At 38.4% G+C, this 6,000-nt stretch overlaps 1 long non-coding RNA gene across 2 annotated transcripts; it reads right to left on the bottom strand.

Moving 5' to 3' along the window:
• Window positions 1–1,991: 1,991 nt before the first annotated feature.
• LOC139194487 (uncharacterized) lies at window positions 1,992–5,633 on the bottom strand. Of its 2 annotated transcripts, XR_011579379.1 has the most exons (4): window positions 4,650–5,633; window positions 3,877–4,567; window positions 3,117–3,186; window positions 1,992–2,384 (listed from the first exon to the last, which is right to left on the bottom strand). It is a non-coding gene; the product is annotated as an uncharacterized lncRNA (long non-coding RNA). The 2 variants fall into 2 exon arrangements; XR_011579378.1 differs by having other exon boundaries at window positions 3,877–5,633.
• Between the last annotated feature and the right edge of the window lie 367 nt (window positions 5,634–6,000).

The raw sequence follows: 6,000 nt of genomic DNA, 5'->3' as shown, positions 1-6,000 counted from the left end.
ATGCACTAATTAACCCTCAGATTTTCCTTTACTCATCGAATTGGATGAATGCATGCGACAACCCAAATCATTCTCCAAAGGTCCCCTACATGAATGCATAATAGAGATACAATCAGAGATCATTACGTTCTATGAAAATCATAAGTGTTGACGAGACATTCGTAACTATGAATGCATGATACGTTTGCCAAGAATTCAATTAACGTGATTGTGACTAGCAACCTTCACTACTCATGAATATAAGATCATAACGATTAGGTGAAACTCCCTTATATCCTAGCATCAAATTCATGCATGCAAACTAAGTGTCGACCCTCAATCAATATACAAGAATAAGTTTTGAAGTAAACAGTTAATTGAATTGCATTCACAACTTATCAAATCACAATTAGAAGTAATCAATTCATATTGCAAATATGTTCATGGCTTTGAAATTGTTCCTCATACTTGCAATTAAAAAGAAACAATTGAAATTAAACATTGAAAACCAAAGTAGAATACACCTAGAATGCTCCAGCAATCCAAATTGAATGGCTAGCACAACTCCAAGCAATCCTTATTCCTTGCAAATATGTGGCACAAGGGTGTGAGTGGTGAATGGATGGTTTAAGGGTTACAGCAGATTATGTAGACAGGTTTAGGGATGTGTAGAGAATCTGTGGTGATGGGTGATAGAGGATGGATAGGTAGATAGGTGGATGGAATGGCTAAGGAGAAGAGAAGAGTAGAGTGGATCCTAGATAGGTGCGGCAAGGCTTTATTTTATAGGGGAAGGAAAGGTATTCTTGTAAGTTAATTTAATTAAATTTGGAAAGATTTTAATGCTCCAAATCCTCCAAGAAAAGGGTAATAAATCAGATTCCCAAGAGAAAAGGGTAATGGGATATGCAGCAACAAGGAAAAAGGGAAGGAAAAATGGATGCCTTGCACGGCAAGGGAAAAGGAAAGGGAAGGATGTGCGGTATCCCTCTTTAGCTGGGTTTGACCTTCTAGAAACATGTAATTAAGTGTCCTAAAGTGTTTAGAACACCTCTGTGAAGCTGGAAATTAAGTGGTGAAGGATTAGGAAAGGTTAGGACCAAAATAAGGTAACTTTGGCTAACATTCCTTCTTTCTTGATTGCATCTTTAACTTCCTTTTCTTTGAATTAATAACTTCAGCATAATCCTAGCCTCTTTTGGTCTTCAATTTCATCCATCCACCTTGCTCCAAGCATGTGTTATCCATTCAAAGCCCAAAACTACTCCAAAAAGCTCCAAAATGCACTTTCTTGCTACTTTGGCCCTTTAGACCTACAAACACACGAAAATGGCTTGAAATACTAAATTAACTAAGAAATAACAACATAATTGCACAAGAACAAGCTAACTAAGTCGCATAAATATGCTCCTATTAGCCGGCCACCCTAGGAAGAATGGACTAGCATCCATTTCTTCCTAGGTCACTCATCTCTTTCTCAATGCTCTCCTTGGAATGGAAACTTAGAGGTTCCCTTTCTTGGGAACTTGGAGAATCCATTCCTTCATTTATATCCAAGAAGTCATGGAGCCAAGAAGCAAAGTTCCTCCATCCATATCCATGGAGCCAAGGATCAAGGAGACTAAGGAAAGAAGGCCCTCACATGGGTGAATATCCTTTGCTAAGCAAATAAGTGCTTCAAAGGTATAAAAGTTTCTCAACTTTTTTCTTTAAGATTTGAGTTGAGTCTTAGTTCACCACAACTACTAGGCCTCGAATTTCATGGGTAAAGCTTTATTTTTGAGTGCATACAAGCATGATTCCTCCTTTAATTGTTAATTGCATACATAGATGTTGCTCAAATGAACTTGTTTTCACAAATTTTTCCTTCAGAATTATGTGGAGAAGAGCCTTGTGTTTGATGAGAGACCATAGTATTCATAGCATGCAATTGAGAGTGATTTGGAGATTTAGAATGAGGCATTGGTACTTGAGAGTGATATCAAGAAGGTGCATAAGAAGCAGTGGATTAAGGAAACTAAAAAGCACCAATGTAAATCGGCCATTTGTCATTATGAAAGCAAAACCAAGTAGAATGGTTAGTCTTCCCACAAATATGACAGCCATGTTTTGATAGAGGTCTTGATCCACAAAAAGAAGCAGAATGACCATATGTGTTGCACAATTGACAGAGAGTCACCATTATATGCAATTGGAGGGGATCCAAGAACTCCTGAGGTGGAATTAGGATACACATTGTAAGACTATCTGTTAAACTTTGCTCCTTGATTAAACTTGCCCCTGCCCTTTTACTTGTTGTAATTAAATTGTATGTTCCCTCATGAGAAAAAAACTGGATTGACTAGAAGATTGACCATAATCGGTATGTAACTGAGAGGTTGAACCTTTGGTAGCTGAGGAACTATCTGCAACCATAGCAAACAAAAGTGGAGTGTGAACATTATTTTCAACAATATGTTCCTCAGCAAGAAGTTGGGATCTGAACTCCTTGAGAGAGATAACATTCTCACGGCCCCTAATCACACATTGAAATGTATTATACTCGGGAGGTAATCCATTTAATGCAAGAATCAAAATATCCTCATCTCCCTAGCAGCAGAAAGATAATCTCGAGCTTCTTTAATCTTTTGTAAGTATTAAGACACATTATCAGACCCTTTCTTGATTGTTTGCAGATTATACTTCATTTGAAAGATACTAGTCTAAGAAATAGTGGAGAATTGTTCCTTTAGTCTGGTCCACAAATCTTGAGAGCTAACACTGCTAAAAGCACAGGAAATAGCTACTGGAGAAAGAGTTGCAGTAAGCAACTGCATTAAAGCACAATCATGCATTTTCTAGACAATATATTCCTTATTTTCAACAACAAATGAACAATCCACATTGCTATTATCAACACTAGAGGTTGTGACACGCCCGACCATGATATTCTCCCAAACACCAAGGTAGGCACGTGCTGGGCGTCACCCGGAAGTGACAAAGCTATTCTAACATGCATGAGAACAATGAATATGAATAAAATAATAGAAATTTAAATATGAAGAATATGCAATTAAGGAACATGTTCAGAGCATACAACTAACTAGAACACTAAAAGAAATAATGTAAAATTGAATGAGCATAAGAATGGGCCCTACACCGAGAGGACTCGAAGATGCCGATGCGAAAATGCCCTGACACCAGGATTGTACACCTCAAATCTAAGTCCTGAGGAAGGGCAAAACAAACATGAGTGGACCAAGTTATATATATATATATATATATATATATATATATATATATATATATATATATATATATGTATATATATATATAATGCTGAAATAGTTATTCAATAACGTACTAACCCCCAAAGTTTTATGAAAACTAATAGCATAATATGTGATAGGTTTTCCGAAAACCCTAGCATGCCATAAAACCTTTCATAAAACATATGTCATATATAGTGTGCTAACTAGTGGTATCAGTATTGCTCGAAGGCATATAGAACTCTTCCTTCAGAACACTTCCTTCACAAGTATCAATCGCCCGTAGGCTCCTACAACACCCAACCCGTAGGTCAATATAAGTATCATCGCTTGTAGGCTCCTACAACACCCAACTCGTAGGTCAATATAAGTATCATCCCCCATAGGCAGAACAGTGACCACTAGATAAGCACAAAAACATTGAATATAATCTTTCCAAAATATATCTCAAAACCACTTCATAGTATATAGTCATCCATCATATATACTATAAAGAGTGTAAAAACATGTTCATAAATAGTATATAGTCATCCATCATATATACTACAAAGAACATTAACTCGATAAAGTATGCTATTCCAAAATAGCATACTTTTTCATGTATGCATTTCTACTATTAAAGCATTCATTTTAGAAGGGGTCCACTCACAAATACTTCACCGTCGAAGAGCCACGTAAACTAGCGAAGACGGAAATGTCACAATAAAAGCACCTAAGCACATAAAAGGTCCAATTAATAAAGTTATACTCAAACGATTGAATTTCGAAAAACAGACTTTAGAAACGGATTCAAGACGTCGAATTACCTTAAGAAATGTCCTGGGTAAATTTTGAAAAAGTCAACAAAAAGCCAATATTCCTCTGAATGTTCCAACTGGGTCGAGTCAAAGGGTTGGGTCAAATCTCTCTTGGGTTTGGGCTGGTTTCTCTTTTAGGTTTGGGCTTGTTTCTCAGTGGGTTTGGTAGCCCAGCCCAAAGGTTTGGGCTCCTGGGTTAGGACTAATGGGTTAAGGACTTGGGTTGGGCTCAACTTAAAGGGCCAAGGTCTGGCCCGAGGCCCATGGCCCAATGACCTGGGCCAGTTCAGGGTAAAAGGGTTTTGGGTTGGCATGGCCCAACAGTCTGGTTTCGACGGAAAAAGGAAGACGATGCTTCCAAGCTCCGATCAACCCCAAAACGTGACCAAAACATGTCGAACAAAATACCAAAATGAAGCCCAAAAAACAAGGAAAAGATCTATACCAATTTTACGATGTGTGGTGGTCGAAGTTGGCCGGAAATTGGTCTCGAACCCACGGGTACTCATCAGAAAATATGGAGAATGCTTCCCCGAGTTGTTCCTGCATTCAAACGTTACCAAGGTTCTCAAAACTACCCTAAACTAACCTCAAACATGATCTAAAGGGATCCTAGGAGGCTTACCTTAGTTCCACTATTGAAAACTCGCCGGTGAGATGCCAGCACAGTGACTGTGCTCCAATGTAGGCCAGGAAGAGAGGGAGAGTGATCGGGGGACGGGTGAGGGATAAAAGGATGGTCCAAGGGGTGGTGGCTATGTGTGAGTGTCTCGGAGTGGGGAGGCCGGTGGTGTGAAGGTTGTTTCTGTGTGTGTTTGAAGAAGGGAAATGAGGGAGTGACAGAGAGAGGTGAGAGAAAGAGAGTGATGAGGGAGGTTACGGGTAAGGGAGAGGAGAAGGAGAGTTGGGCCGGGGGGGGGGACAAAACCTAACAGAAGTGGCCCTACCAGGCACACAAATTAAGACCCAAAAACACTTTTCAAAAATATCTAGCTCACTCCAGAGGAATTTACCAAAAACACCCTTCTGTTCTATAAAATCCGGGACGGGTTGTCACAAGTTGTAGAATGTTGAATAAAACGAACAGGGCAAAGGGTAGATCCATCAACAAATCCCATAATACCATGACCTTCCAACAACAATTATATTTGAAATTGCCAATTTAGGTAATTGGAATCATCCAATTTCACAAGAACAGAGGTAGAAACAGTGGAAATAAGAGAGGTTATGGGAGATTGAACAATCTGGAGTTCAAAAAGAGTCACCATAATTGTGTATAGCAATTGGAGAATAACAGAAGCAAGCAACAATATCACAAACACCTTGCGTGCAGAAAATACCAATCTTTGAGAGAATCAAAGATTACTGTCATAGAAACCCTAGAAATCGAATTAGAAAATACCAATCTTTGAAGAAGCACAGCACCAATAGCAGGAATCGCTGTGAGAAGAAGACGAAGTACTCTGCGATCAAATCGTAGCAGAAGCAATTAGAGGATCGAAGATGCGCGAGCAACACCGGCGATGGATACTATGTTAAGCATCAGCCATTAATCAAGAAATGATGAAATTTAGAGAGAGAAAGAGAGAGCTGGGAGAGAGAAACGAAAGGTTTCTGTAAATTGTATTACTATTGCTTAACTAAGAAGTTATTACATCACAACTGTTATTTATAGTAAAGCCATACATCATAACCAGAATCGTAACTAACTACTCCTACATTGAGTTGACAAGTGGCACTATATCTACCATTGATCTACCATTGATTATAGGGAACTTTAACGAAAAGCACCCGGTACTGTTCACTTTAACGAAAAACCATATTTTTACACTAAAAAGTCAATCATGGTACTATTCACTTTACCCTTTATTTTGTCCTTATCATTAAAACTCAAAGTTTTCAAGCCCTTTTCATTAGTTTTCCTTTGATATACTCTAACATTTCTTACTATTTTTATAAGAACATATCACAAGGTA

Source organism: Malus domestica, chromosome 03 (assembly GCF_042453785.1).
Source record: "Malus domestica chromosome 03, GDT2T_hap1".
In the NCBI taxonomy this organism is placed as follows: Eukaryota; Viridiplantae; Streptophyta; class Magnoliopsida; order Rosales; family Rosaceae; genus Malus; species Malus domestica.
The sequence above is the reverse complement of the archived record's forward strand: the minus strand, read 5'-3'. Positions and strand labels throughout refer to the sequence as shown.